This window comes from Marmota flaviventris, chromosome 9 (assembly GCF_047511675.1).
Source record: "Marmota flaviventris isolate mMarFla1 chromosome 9, mMarFla1.hap1, whole genome shotgun sequence".
NCBI classification, from domain to species: domain Eukaryota; kingdom Metazoa; phylum Chordata; class Mammalia; order Rodentia; family Sciuridae; genus Marmota; species Marmota flaviventris.
The window spans coordinates 21,899,568-21,914,679 of NC_092506.1; the positions used below are offsets into that span (position 1 = coordinate 21,899,568).

The 15,112-nt window shown below is 55.3% G+C and overlaps 1 protein-coding gene across 4 annotated transcripts in view; it reads right to left on the reverse strand.

Annotated features, from left to right (window-relative positions):
* Positions 1–15,112, reverse strand: part of Tspan18 (tetraspanin 18) — a 147,922-nt gene that overhangs the window by 112,898 nt on the left and 19,912 nt on the right. For all 4 annotated transcript variants that reach the window (XM_071616285.1, XM_027936372.2, XM_071616283.1 and 1 more), the window contains exon 2: positions 6,071–6,158. The gene's annotated coding sequence lies outside the window, so the exon portion shown is untranslated. The remainder of the gene's footprint in view (positions 1–6,070; positions 6,159–15,112) is intronic.

Genomic DNA, 15,112 nt, shown 5'->3' on the forward strand with positions numbered 1-15,112 from the left:
TGCCCTTGGGCTGGAACGGACACCACCAGCTCTCCTGGGTCTCTGCCTGCCCACTGCAGAGCTGGGGACTGGTCAGCCTCCACAGTCCTGTGAGCCAAGGTTCCACCACACACACACACACACACACACCACTCACCACACACACCACACACACACACCACACACACACACACACACACACCACACACACCACACACACACCACTCACCACACACACCACACACACACACCACACACACACACCACTCACCACACACACCACACACACACACCACACACACCACTCACACACCACACACACCACACACACATCACTCACACACACACACACCACACACACCACACACACATCACTCACACACACACACACCACACACCACACACACACATCACTCACACACACACACACCACACACACACACACATCACTCACACACACACACCACACACACACACACACACACACACCACACACACCACACACACACCACACACACACACCACACACACCACTCACACACCACACACACCACACACACATCACTCACACACACACACACACCACACACACCACACACACACCACTCACCACACACACCACACACACACACCACACACACACACCACACACACACACCACTCACCACACACACCACACACACACACCACACACACACACCACACACACCACTCACACACCACACACACCACACACACATCACTCACACACACACACACCACACACACCACACACACATCACTCACACACACACACACCACACACCACACACACACACCACACACACACCACACACACCACACACACATCACTCACACACACACACACCACACACCACATACACACACACCACACACACACACACACACCACACACATCACTCACACACACACACACCACACACCACACACACACACACCACACACACACACACACCACACACCACACACATCACTCACACACCACACACACACCACACACCCCACACACACCATACACCACACACACACACACCACACACCACACACACACACACCACACACCACACCATACACGCACCACACCACACACACACACAACTCACACACACCACTCACACACCACACACCACACACACACCACACACCACACACACACACACACCACACACCCAATGCCATTGGTTCTCGGTTCTGTTTCTCTAGAAAACTCTTAACATCCACCAGATGTGGCCCTGCCCCGCCCGTCGCTCTGTCCCCAGCGCTGACGAGCAGGTTGGGGATGGGAAGTGACCCAGCTCTGCCCACACAGGGAGCAGGGACGCCCAGGCCTGGCCCTCACAACACATAGGGGACCTGTGGGGGAAAACCACGAAACCGTGATCGAAGAAACCGAGAAGAAGGAGGGGAGTCAGTGCGCGTCTGAGGCAGAAGGTTCCAGCTGTCAGGACGTCAGAGCTCCCCGCTCCGTCCAACCACTGACCCAGAGTTCCCCAAGTCGTCAGGCGGCTCTCAACAGACGGAATCCGAGGTTCACACCATGAGGGACCCAAAGGGCCAGCCCAACGCTGAGGGACGCAGTGACGGGCATTTGACACGGAGACGCACACACAGCCACGCCGTCGGAACTCTGCCATCGGCACAAGAACGGACAGTGCCACATGGACCCTCCACATGCAGTCACCTGGCACTTGACAAAAAAGCAGAGTCAACACAGCAGGGATGAGAGAGTCCCCAACAAGTCACACCGGAACGATTGGAAATCCACACGCAGGGCCATCGCTGCCGTCACCTGGACGCAGACCTTGCACCTGCCCAGAAATGAACTCCAATGACCCAGACCTACAGGTCACAAGGAGACCTGCAGAATTCCTAGAAGCCGACCCAGAAGAAAGTCCAGATGACTCTGGGTGGGGGACAGTGTCCGGAAAGAGGTCAAAGGTGCAAGCTGTGAAAGAAGTCATTGGGCAGCCGGGAAAGTCACTGTCAAGGGCACCTAAGACAAGCCCCAGGTGGTGCTTTGGCTGGGAAAGGACTCTCATTGGAAAGACGCAAAGAACTTGTAAAACCCAACAAGAGGGCAACAAGCCCCCCATTAAGAAGCAGCAAAAGTCCCAGACACACATGGGACCAGAGACGTCCAGGGGGCAACAAGAGGCTCCAAGGAAACCAGGTCACTGCACATTTATTAGAAAGGCCAAAATGCACACCCCGGAGACACCCTGGGCGCTGTCCAGCAGGGCACAGGGACTTCAAGACACTGTGGCCATTTCTTATAATCCCAGAGCTGCTCTGACCCTGCAATTCAGCAACTGCGAGTTGAACACTTAGAGCCACAAAAAACCTGAGCACAGGGGCTGACAGCAGCTCGTCCTAAGTCCTGAAATCGGGAAGCAAAAAGACATCGTTCTGTTGGGGACAGGGAAAGCAATCGTCGCACATTCAGGAAATGGAGCGCGGCTCAGTGTGAAGAAGGCACGGGCTCAGAGGCACGGTCCTGACAGCTGAAATACGGAAGCCACCCGGCATCCATCGCTGGTGGATCGACAAGAAGAATGCGGTGTGCACACAACATGGAGTATTAGTCAACCCTAAAAAGGAGGGGATTCCAGAACACGCTACAACACGGGGACCTTGAGGGCGTTAGGCTAACTGAATAAGCCCATGTGAAGGAAAAAGAAAAGATAAAGAACAGAGGGTTCTCTTATCTGAGGTAGTCAAGGGGCAGGGAGGCGGAGGAGGGGAAGCGCAGAGCATGTCTGGGACAGCGGAACTGTCCTGCGTGGCACTGTGATGGTGCACACACGTCACTGTACGTTTGACAGAACCACAACCCCAAGGGAGCCTCGGTCAGCGACGCTCCTGTGACAGCGATGTGTCGGGTCATCAGTTACGGTACGTGACCCGCTGTGGCGCAGGTGTTGACCTGGAGGACACGGGGAGCCTAAAGTGCTCTAGAAGGTAAGGTGACTTATGGGGGGGTACCAGGGACTGAACTCAGGGGCCCTCGACCACTGAGCCCATCCCAGCCCTGTTTTGTATTTTATTTAGAGACAGGGGCTCACTGAGTTGCTTAGGGCCTCGCTTTTTCTGAGGCTGGCTTTGAACTTGCAATCCTCCTGCCTCAGCCTCCCCGGCAGCTGGGAAGACAGGTGTGCACCACCGGGCCCCACTAAGTAACCTGATTTTTTAAAAATTCAAAAGCAGCAGAGTCCAGAGCCTAATCTCCCTCCTGGACCCCACAAGTCCCTTCTTCCCTAACGGAGGAGTTACCATTGCCCACCCCCGAGCTCAGGGACAGTGGTTCTGTCCCCTCCCTCCAGCGGCTCCGGGAGCATGGTCAATGTCAGCAGCTGACCCAGCAGAGCCCCGGCCACGGAGGCTTCTCACTTGATTTGTAAGGGTCCATTCAAATATTCCATTTTCTATTTGCCAACTAACAAAGGCGCAGCCGACTAGGGCTCAAGACCGGCAGCCGAGGCTGCTCCCCGGTGTTCAGAGCCCAGTGGCCTTGGGCCGGTCACTTTCCGCCCTCCGATGCGGACATGGCATCTGGAGGTGGCGTCCGTCGTCCTCCCCTCCTCGCCACAGTTGTTCTGTGTGACTCTTCTCCAGCCGAGATTATTAAAAACGATCACGAAGCCGGCTCGGGGCAGTTCCCGCGGCTCACACGGAAGAGCGGCCACGTGGTCAGCATGCACAAGGCCTGGGTTTGGTCCCTAGCTCTGCAAACGAGGATGATGATGATGCACAACTCACAAGGAACCAACGGCCTCAACAGAAGAGTTAAATCTATAAAACTCCCAGAAGAAAACACAGGGGTAAAAATTCACGGCCTTGGATTCGGCAGTGGCTCCTGGGTGGGACCAAGAGCATGAACAACAGAGAGACCTCGTAAACTGGAGCCTGGAGTGGCTGCGCCTAGTGGGCCCCTCCGGCCACCTGCTTCCTGTCCTCAGATCTCAGGATGCTCCAGCAGCTGCCTGCGGGGAGATAAGACCCTGGGCACTTCCCTTCTGCCTGAGCTCCGGACTTGGGCATGCCTGGTGCAGAACTTGGGCAGAGTGCCACCACGGGTAGGGGACTACACACTCAAGAGGCGCCACTGTGGGTGCAGAAGGTGCCTTTTTAGGTGTCTGGGCTACTGGAGGAGCTGTGGTCACACACTGTTCCTGGCACAGGAGTTGCCCGGAGTCACTTACAACTTCTGGGAAGCCCAGGTGGCCCCACTTGGGAAGAGCACGTTGTTGCTCCCCGGGGGGTGGGGAGACCATGGGAGTCAAGTGTCAGCTGTGGGGTAGAGGCCAGGAAGACTCTTCAGGCCCAAGATGGCCCTGAGCCCCAGGATGTCAGAACAGAGTTGACACAAGCCAGGTCCCTCTTGCAGCCTTTTTTAGACCCTGAACAGAGAGAGGTATGCATCCCCATGGCAACCTCCCTGTTGGTGACAAATACCCACTCTTACAATCCCCAGAGCCCGGGCCTCTTCAGGGAGGTCACCCTGGGAAGCGGCACACTGCCCCCACACGTTAAAGCAAACCCAGGGCTTCCCACGGTGGTGACCTTGCCCTCACGACTGCCTGGCGAGACACGTGCCATGCGCCCATTTCACAGATGAGAAGACCGAGGCTGGAGAAGACCACTCGCCCTAAGTCAAACAGCTACTGGGGGGCAGAGCTGGGACCTGCCTCCGTCCCCTGGCTCCAAAGCCCCAGCAAGCTGCTTCATGAGCACCTTATGTTTTCCCTGTCACGAACATTTTCCTGTTTCCAGGTTAACCAGAGAGGTGGGCTAAGGCATGAGGCTCCCTGGCCCCCCTCAAGGTAAACTGAGAGCAACACACCCGCCCCCACCTGTCCCCCCACCCCCCGCTGCTTTCTCTGTGTTTAAAGAGATCCTTTCCCCATGGAGAAGCCACCCAGGGGAAACGGCCAGCAGGCACCTTCTGATGGACAGAGCCAGGCAGGACTCGGCCCATGATAAGGCCTCTGCCAGGAGGCCTGCAGTTAAGATTCCGGCTCCTCGGGGCCACAGGACACAGAGGCCGTGGGGCACGGACAGCCACACAGGCCGCCGTCCGTCCGCTGGAGCCTCAGCCTGGCCCTGCTTTGCGGGCCACCTGCCTGGACTGCGGTGGCTCCAAAGGGAGAGGAGGGGAACAGCCCGGGCGCCGCCGGCTCTCTCCACGGCAGGCAACCGGCTCTCCTGGAGCTGCCAACGGCCTCCCCTATCTGCAGCCTCCCTCCGCGTCCTCCTCTCTCCCACACCCCCGCCACCTCCTCCTGGTCAGCTCTGGTCCGGAACCTCAGAAATGGAGGACGTGAGGGGGAAACAGTCACATCCCGGCCACCGCATTTCACAGGGAGAAGACAGATGGCTCCTAGGACACACTGTGGCCGAGGCCGGCCAGAGGCTGGACACCTGGTTCCTCACTCAGGACCCTCCCGTGAGGCCACGCAGCTCATCGCCAGTCCTGGGGCCGTGGGCAGCCGGAGCCTCGGGAGAGAGCAGGGCTTTCCCCTTCCCAGCCGCGTCCCAGAATCTGGTGACCATCCTGGTCCTTGTGCGTGTAAACCCGATCAGGGGGCCCTGGGCGGGGCAGTAGGCACCATCCTAAGGAGGTTTCCTTCTCTGACCCAGGACTGGGTGGGCGTGGAAGGGGGAGGGGAGGAGAGGGAGCCGCCCTGGACACAGCTCCTGGATCCACATCCTGGATCAGCTCTTGGCCCTTTGCCCCTTCCCTAAGTTGACATCTAGGGATGGGACAAGGAGTGAGGCAGCCCAGGTTCAGAAATGATGGGTTTGCCGAGCAGGAAGAGGACAGAGGATTGGACCCATTATTTATTTATTTATTTGGTCACTGGGGATTGAACCCACTGAGCTACATCGTCAACCCTTTTATTTTATTTTATTTTGAGACAGGGCCTCTATAACTTGCCCAGGCTGGCCTCCAACTTGCAGTCCTCCTGCCTCAGCCTCCCGAGCAGCTGAGATTACAGGCCCACACCACTCTGAGATGAGACGGTTTTGTTTGTATAACCAAGATGCCGACCTCGGTGTTTTTAGATCCTACCTCTTCCGACTGGCCTCTTTCCCTTTCGGTCCACAGGTGACAAGATCCCCTCGAGGTCTCCTTCTGCTGGTGGCTTCAGGATAAACTCCTGAGGGAGAAGAGAGAGAAAGGCAGGATCTGTGAGGCTTGTGGCTTTTGCACCACTTCTGCTCAGCTGTGCTCCCACTCCCCAGGGCCCCTGCTCCCATTCTCTGAGGTGCAGAAAGCAGACCGGGACTCGGAAGCCAGACCTCAGCACCCAGCCCCACCACGGCTTCCAGGGATGTCCCCAGGGCCCATGGATTGGGGTACATTTCCAGGCCTCCCAGGGGAGCCCACGGCATCCAGGATGACAGTGGACATCACCCGTCCCCTGCGTCCCTTTGCCTCTAGCTAGAACACCAACACCCTGGTGTGGGAACTCCAGTTCCTCAGGCTGAAACTGGGCTCTCTGAGTCGTGAAAACCACAGAGCACCCGTCGGCGCCTAATGAATGCCGCTCTCCCTGTTCGAGGGAGAAGCCATGGGAGCAAAGGTCTTGGATGGTAAAGAAGAACTCAGCCCCAGACGGAGTCCTCTGTCTCTTTGAGGGGAAGTTCCCAGGTGGCAGGGGAAAGATCCAGTTCACGGTGACAGGGACGCACAGCTGCCCGCTGAGGCTCAGGCCAGCAGCCGGGACCAGCAGGATCTCAGACAGCCAAGAAAGCAACAGGCAGCCCACAGCCAGGCCCTCCCGGCCCAGGTCCTTCGGCAGCGAGGATGACTGCGCAAGGCCAAAGGAGGAGTCCCGGGTCAAGTTCTCGTCGCCTTGATGATAAGGTCGAGAACCCGAGAAAGACCCTCCGCCTTAGGGAAGAGGATGGGAGCTCGGAGGGGGTGGTAACGTGGCCCGGGCGCCAGCCACCGCCAGCCAACCTGCCGCAGGGCCACCCCTGCAGTGGGGTCCCTGACATCCACGTGCCCCCACAGGAAGGTCCTCAGAACGGTCAACAGTGGGGAAGCTGGGCTGGGCCAGAGGGCGGGGCACGGTTTCATTTGTGCCTCAGTGGCCCATCCAGGCTGCGTCAGCCACCCCCTCACACACACATGTGCGCACACACGTCATTCTCACATTACCCACCCACCCTATTTAGCAGAATGTCCTTTGGAATGGGACTTTGCAGACTTTCCCACCCAATCACATCCGTGTGCGCATGCGCCTACGTGGGCCTGGCCCGCAGAGGCGTGGCTTTCCACCTCGGATCTGAGCCCACTCGTTCCACGTGCCACACGTCGGTGGTGATGAGACTTGGGCACCCGGGAGTGGAAACCTTCCCACGTCCCTGAGTCTTTTCCATAGCGGCAACGATCCCACCGCGGGTGTGGACCAAATCTATTGACCGTTCATTTGTCACAGTGCTACGTGGGGTGTGTCCATTCCGGGCCACCGGGACCTGGCTGCCACCACCGGGTGCCCACGTCTGCACACCTCATTTGGATAGATGCCACACGTGGCTTCCTCAAATGCTGGATGGATTCACAGCAAATCACGGGGCATAGAGCCTCTGGGCTGGGTGGTGAGTTTGAACCCCGGGCTCTGCCTACAGAAGGGCTTTCCTGGTCACTTCCCTGCTGCGTGGCGGTGGCTGACAAAGGGGGGGTCTGTCCCTTGGCTTGTGCAGATGTCCACTGCTCTGCTGCCCAGGGCATCTCAGAGGCACTCAGGCCCTCCTGAGCTGGGAACTGCATTTACTGGCTCAGAACTGATAATCAGCTTTTATGAGCTCCGGGGACCGCGCGGGACGCGTATTAATGTCAAGCATGCCCGTCAGCCACGCAGCCTGGGCGAATGTCACACATTAACGAAATTAAAGGCCGCAGCCACGCTGGGAAGGAGCTGGGGGCTGCATGTCAGGAGGTGTGGGCAAGACCCGTCGCTAACAAAATTACTTTTCAGGTCTGGCGCTCCCAGCCTCCTGCTCTCTCTGGGTTCGGGTGGAATCCTGCCTCCCCGCAGCCGAGAGGGGATTAGGTGATTACCAGGCTGCCAGGAGGCGAGACCCAGCGCTAATCCTGATTCCCATTTAAGCACATCTACATTGTGTGAGTGAAGCCAGGGCCTGGGCATTTCTTCCCCTTTTCCTGAGATCTCGTTCCAGCCCCTCCGCCCCGCCTCGTGGAGGAGGATGGGGTGCTGGCTGCTCCATCCCAGGTCCCGCCCAGGGGATTTAGGACCCAGAGGGGAGATGGGTGCTGGGTGACCAGAGGCCCTGTGGAAAGACCGAGGGCCAGGGGAAGTTTTCACCTAGGAAATTGGGTCCCAGCCCCGATAACTCACTGATCAGAGGGTCATATAGGGAAAGTGACAGAGCAGGGCAGTGTCCTGTCTCCTGGATGTCAGCCTCGTGGATTGCAGTCACACCATCATGTTAAGCAGTCTAATACTGCCAATTAATCTAATTATACACCATATCAGTTTTTGTCTGATGCAGCATGGTTTCAGAGGTATTAAAATGTAAAAACAAACAAACAAAAAAGCCTAAAATCCACGAAATACAGCTTCATCAACAGTAGGCATAGGTTTGCAGGTTTGCTGTGAAGATAAGTCTCAGGCTGGACCAAGCTCAGTGCAGAGCGCAGAGGGCCTGGCTCGATCCCAGGTTAGAGGGTCTCCCTTCTCTTTTTTCTTTTAAACTAAGAACTAAGGGCTGAGCTCTCAATTTATAAGAAAAGCTCTGAGAGCCACTCAGTGTCCTGGGTAAGGCCCAGATGAGAATCTTCAATGTCAGATCTGCCGTTTGCAGCCCTCACGAACACACACACACACACACACACACACACATGTGTCTGCAACCTGCTGAGTTTTCACAACAGAGCACCCCTGGGAAACAGACACCCCACCAGTAACTTATCTCTGTTTTCCCAGCTATTATTTCTCTCCCATCGCATTCTCCCAGGTCACCTGTGCATCTCGGTGGCCAGAGCTCCTGCCCATTCCTTCCTGGCTCAGCCTCGGCATTGGCTACAGACAGGCTCCTGGCTGCTCTGCCAGCCTGCAGCCTCCGTGCCCTCCCACCTGCCCTTTCCACCATCGAAGTGAGCCCATAAATGTGGAGCAGTGTGTGTCTTCTGCTCCAGTGCGTTCCCTGGCCTCCCTTTGTCAATACACAGGACCTTTTATTATCTGATCACCAGCTGCCTTCCAGGCCCATCTTCAGATCCTCAGTGCACACAGGCCGCCCAAACCTAGCCCACTGGACCCTCATATACTCTACCATCACGCTCCGTCCAACCTCACTGATTTTCACTGGGTCTGGTATTCTCTTACCTTTCTTAACTCTGAACTTCACCCCTCCCCACACTTAACAAACTCTACACATCCTTTTCATGATTTCTTCTGAGAAACCGTCCCAGTCCCCCAACAGTCATAATGTAATTATTTTCTGGGTTCCCCTAACAATTTGTGTGTAAAGGTAATAGTATATTTTGGTTCATGTGATTTTGCCTGCCACTGGGCTCTAAGTGCCCCTATAGAGATGGTGTCATCCTCTGTCTGTGGGTCTCAGACCCTGACTCTGTGAATAAGAGCTGGATGGCCAGGGGCTAGGACAGACGGATGGGTGGGTAGAGGAGAGGGTTATACAGGAACTTGAGTAGTGGAAAGGAGGAACTGGGGTTATCACTGGTTGCTGGGATAGAAGGATGGATGGATGGATGGGTGGATGGATGGGTGGATGGATGGGTGGATGGACGGATGGATGGGTGGATGGGTGGATGGGTAGATGGATGGGTGGGTGAGTGGATGGGTGGACAGATGGATAGGTGGATGGATGGATGGGTAGGTGGGTGGACGGATGAGTGGACAGATGGATGGATAGATGGGTGATGGATGGATGGGTAGGTGGGTGGATGAGTGGATGGGTGAATAGGTGGAAGCAAATGAGGAAAGAGCAGGGATGAATGGACCCTTCATAGCAGTCATTTCACCGAATGGGAGAAGCAGGGCTAAGTTGATGGAGATCAGGGACGATTGGGTGGCTCTCAACTCCTTGTATAATTTTCACTAGACCCTGAGAGAAGGTGATGCTTAGAGTGACAGAAGTTCTTGCTTTAGTCCTCCAGAGTATGTGGATCTGAGCAGATCACAAAGCCCAAACAGTCAGGCCCCAGATCACCCCACTACCCCACCTGCTCCTCCTGCTCCACCTGTAGACCCACAAGATGATCCCTCAGAAAGGAGTGGTCAGAGCTACCCTGTGCCTTGGCCCTGGATGATCCACGTGGACCAGATATCAACAGTATGATACGGAGACCAAAGTCGTCTTGTGTCTGAGTCAAGTCCTGGTCTCCAGAGCATCTGGTGCAATAGGCCAACTGTGTGCAGTAGGTGAACAGGCCTGGGACAGGTCAGCTGCCTTGTTTAGGGCAGAGAGACAGCTGCCAATGGAAGCCCTGTGCCACTCTGCAGAGATGCCATCTGGGGCAAAACTCAAACATGGGTAACAGATCAGGATTTCTGGAGAAGAGATCAGGATCTCCTAACCCCCATTTTGATGGTTATGTGAGGATGGGCTTACAAGGAGTCTCATCCCCAAACGTGACCTGCTACCTGCACATAACTTGGGCAGGAGTCAGGTCAGGAGATGGGAGCCCCCTGCATTGAATGACTGTCAAACCCCGTGGCTAAGACACCAGGCTTCGTTTCCCACAGGCCTGTGCTGAAACCTCAGTTATGCCCCTTGCTGCCCATGTGCTACTGGAAAAGAAAATCCCACTAAATCTTAGGGTATTCACCTGCAAAGCGTGGACGATCATAGTCCTGGCTCACAGGCTCAAGGGAAGGATTGGATGAGTTAATAGATTGCAAGTAATTCCCATAGTACCCAGAACATAAAAAGAAGTTAATAAATAAAGCAAGTGTTTTATAAAATACAATCTGCTACTACTTTTATGTGAAAAGGGGTAGTGGCCAAGCATTATGCTGATATCAAAGCCAGACAGAGACACTGAAAGAAAACTACAGACCAGTAACCCTGATACAAAAGTTTCAGCAAAGTGCTGGAAAAAACCGAACTCAGCAGCACAATAAACGGATTCCACACCATGACCAAATGGGACTTGTTCCCGGAATGCAAGGATGGTTTGATGCATGAATTAACAAGAGGAAGGGGAAAGCACATGATCATCTCAACTGATGCAGAAAAAAACATTTCACAAACTTGAGTAGCCTTTCATGAGGAAAACATTCAACAGGCTAGGAGTACGAGGCACTACCTCCACATAATAAAAGTCATTTATGAAGAACTCATAGCCAGCGTCATGCTGAATGGTGAAAGACTGAAAGGCTTTCCCAGAAGATCAGGAACAAGATAAAGTTGCCACTTGCAACCAACACAGTGCTGGAGAGTCCAGCCACAGCAATTTAACTTTTGACTTAGCAACGATTTCTTAGATATGACACCAAGGGCAGAGGCAAGAAAAGAAAAAAAAATAGAGAAATTGGACTTCATAAAATTTTTAAACATTTGTGCACAAAAGACAATGCAAACAGAGTAAAAAGGAGACCCGTGAAACTGGAGAAAATTCTTGCAAAACTCATGTCTGACCAGGAATTCACATTTGGAACTCCTGAAACTCAACCATAACAAAATGAGCAACAAAGCTAAAATACGGGTAAAAGACATTAATTGACAGTTCTCCACAAATGTCATACAAATGGCTGAGAAGTACATGTAAAGATGTTCGACGGGGCTGGGGATGTGGCTCAAGCGGTAGCGTGCTTGCCTGGCATGTGTGCGGCCCGGGTTCGATCCTCAGCACCACATACAAACAAAGATGTTGTGTCCACCGAAAACTAAAAAATAAATATTAAAAAAAAAAATTAAAAAAAAAAAAAGATGTTCGACGTCCCTGATACTAGGAAATGCACATCAAACCACAGTGACATAATCCTCACTCCTATTAGGATGGCTTCCATGAGAGAGAGAGGAAGGGAGGAAGGGAGGAAGGGAGGGAGGGAGGGAGGGAAAGAAAAACAGAAAGTACCAAGTGTTGGCAAGGATGGGGAACCCTTGCACACCGATGGTGGGGATGTAAAATGAAATAGAAAACAGTGTGGAAGAGTCTCAAAAACTTAGGCATAGAATTGCTATGGGGTCAGCCACTGCGTTCATGGGTGTAGACCCTAAATAATTGGAAGCAGGGCCTCAAAGCAATGTTTGTTCACCCATGTTCATGGTTACCATTATCTGCACCAGTTAAAACAGAAGAAACCCAAATGTCCACCAACAAGTGAGTGGATAAAAGTGTGGTGTGTATATAGACAGAAAGCAGAGCGTGTGCACCAGGTGGGTCAGAGGGAGGAGGAGGTGTCCTTGAGTGGACACGGGTCCCGTTTTACAAGACCAGAGAGTTATTGTGGAGGCTGGTGGGGATGGTTGGATGACATTATGAACGTATGTAATGCCTCCAAACTGTGCTCCTGAACATGGTCAAGATGGTAAATTTTATGTGGTTTTTTTTTAACCACAATTAAAAACAAACAAACAACAACAAAAAAAACCTCCAGGGAAAAAGCACAGTGGCCCTAATGGGTGGTTCCCAGCGCTCCTCCTTGGAGCCCTTTCCCCCTTCATGAGAGTCCTACACAGAGAACATGGGGGTCCACCCCCATCCCCATACCGGCATTTAATTGGCAACAGCTGAACTTTGGAATATTTCATGCATTAAGTTTTCAGATAATGTTGAAGACTGGGTTAGTGTCTCTGCACCCTGGAGTCCCAAGAGAGTAGGATTTCAGAGCGGGAAGCAAGCTGGGAAGGCTGCCTGGAGGAAGCTGCAAGGAGGTGGGAGGGAGAGGGCTGGGCGGTGCAGCCTCCCCCTGGCTAACTCGGCTCTGCGGTTTTCCACCCATAGTCCTCCCTCACGTCCCCCCTCGTCTCTCTCAGTCCATTTGTCTCCCTCCTCACACTCCCCCTCTCCCCCTCCTCCCTGTCCCTCTTTCCACCTGGCTCCCCCTTTCGCTCCAGCAGCCACCCTACATCTCTTCCGGCCTCCTGGGTGCAAGGCCGACATTTCCAAGTCCTGAGACCACAAGAACTCTTGCTCTTAGGCCCCACGAAGGGGCCACCTCCCCACGCGCAGTTCCAGGCCACAGGATCCAGACGGGGCCCCTGCCAGCCGAATGCATTGTTTGTTGACAGATAAAAGCTCTGCAGTTTACGGCTCCAAAGCTGAGCCAGGGCTTTGTTTTGCTTTGTATTAAATTAGCCAGTGGGGGGCTGGGCAGGGGGGCTTGGGATGGTTCCTGCTGCGCCCTGCAGCGCACAACCCCCCGGGCAGCCCTTAATGAAGCTGCCGAGGCTGAGCGCATCCAAGTCTCCCTGGCAAGAGCCTCTCCACCTGCGTTGGTCTCGCTGGGGAGGGGGAGGGGGAGGGGAGGGGAGGGGAGGGGGAGGGCAGAGGGCGGGGCTTCCCACCCAGCCGCCCTGCCGCTCCGCCCACCAGCCTCCGTTCTGGCGTGAGACTCCCAATCAGCCTCCTAATTGTGCCCCTGGGTCTCAGTGGGGCAGAGGTGGGGCGGGTCTTTCCAGTTTTGTGGGGGAGCCCGGGGTTTCTCCCCGCGTGTAACTGAGCTCAGCCGTGGGCTCTGGATGCTGCCAGCAAGACCCCTGAGGGTCTGCCCAGAGGAACTGAGCCATTAGCTCTCGGTGACTTGGGCAGGGAAGGCAGGGACTGTCCCAACCCCATAAATTGGCTCTGGGGCTGTTCACTCTCAAGGGCTGATAGCAATTACCTCCCTCCGCATCCCATCTGCTGGGGGCTTTTCTGTGCATCAGGGCACATGCCAGCCTGGATCTCGGTGCCCGCCTGACCAGTACCTGCCTGAGACAGATGCGGCCAGGCCTCCCGCTGAGCAGGAAGGAGACCGGGGAGCCCTGAAGCCCTTGGTCCTGCTGTCCTTGGGCAGCACTCTACGCCTGCTCCCCTTGGTCCTCCCTGAGAGCACCTGCCATTGTCTGAGGGAGAGGGGGACAAGGACGGTCCCCCAGACTTCCTTCCACCCTGCAGGGCTGTCTTAGCCACGTGCCCATCTCACAGGTGGGCAAGGCGAGTCCGGACGCGTTTGTGGAACTGCCGGCTGGTGAGCCGCTGCTGGAGGGAGGCCAGGCGCCCTTGCACTGATAAGGGCAGGAACCAAGGCTCAGAGGCCACAGGCCCCATGTGCAGTCCCAGAGCCACATGGGCCAGAGGCAGGGCCAGAGCCCGGGATCTAGTTTGCATGCAAAGCTGCCCAGGGCAGCAGCCTGCAGTCCAGCCAGCTTGGGGGATGCAGCCAGCACCGCAGTGTCCTGCTCCCAGGGGCGGAGGGGAGGGACACCTGGGGTCTCAAGGGCCTCAGGAACAGCCTGGCACTTGGTTGAAGAACAGAGACTGGCTGGGGCTGGAGTTGGCCTTCGCGCTGGACTGTGTCTCCACGGTCCAGACCTTGAACTCCGCGGGGACACCGTGTGCGGTCCCCAGCATCCTGGAACACGTGTCCAAGGACGCGCGGCCTCCGAGGGAAGCTGTGTTTAAAAGCCACACGACGGTAATAGAGATGTTTCCACCCAGCCACCCCGCCGCTCCGAGAACTTCACCGGAGTTGAGGGAAGGGCCAGCCCCGCGGCCACCGCAGCTGCCGCCTCTGCCGGGCTGTTAACTCAGACCTCACGGCCACAGCGGGCGTGGAATCCGGCAAACCGCACCCCAACTCTGCGTAACCCTTCCCTGCTCCAGTCCATGTAAATATATTCTAATGCAGAATAGGGGCTGCGGGAGGCGGCCTGCGGGGACATTAGCATTTTGATAGGCTTCCCTTCAGCAGGAGCAGAGGGCTTTAAAATTCATAGTGTGCAGATTAATCCTTCAAGTCCCACTCGCCCTCCCCAGCAGAGTGCCAAGAACTTTTTACCCCTTTAAGGACCTTGATTAAGAAAGAAAGTTAGGAATCCAGAGAGCTGAGCCCGGTCAAGAGAGACCCCCGAGGGAAGAGACCAAGTGTGTCCCAACAGGATTAAATGGCAGAATCGGGGGACGGGGTTG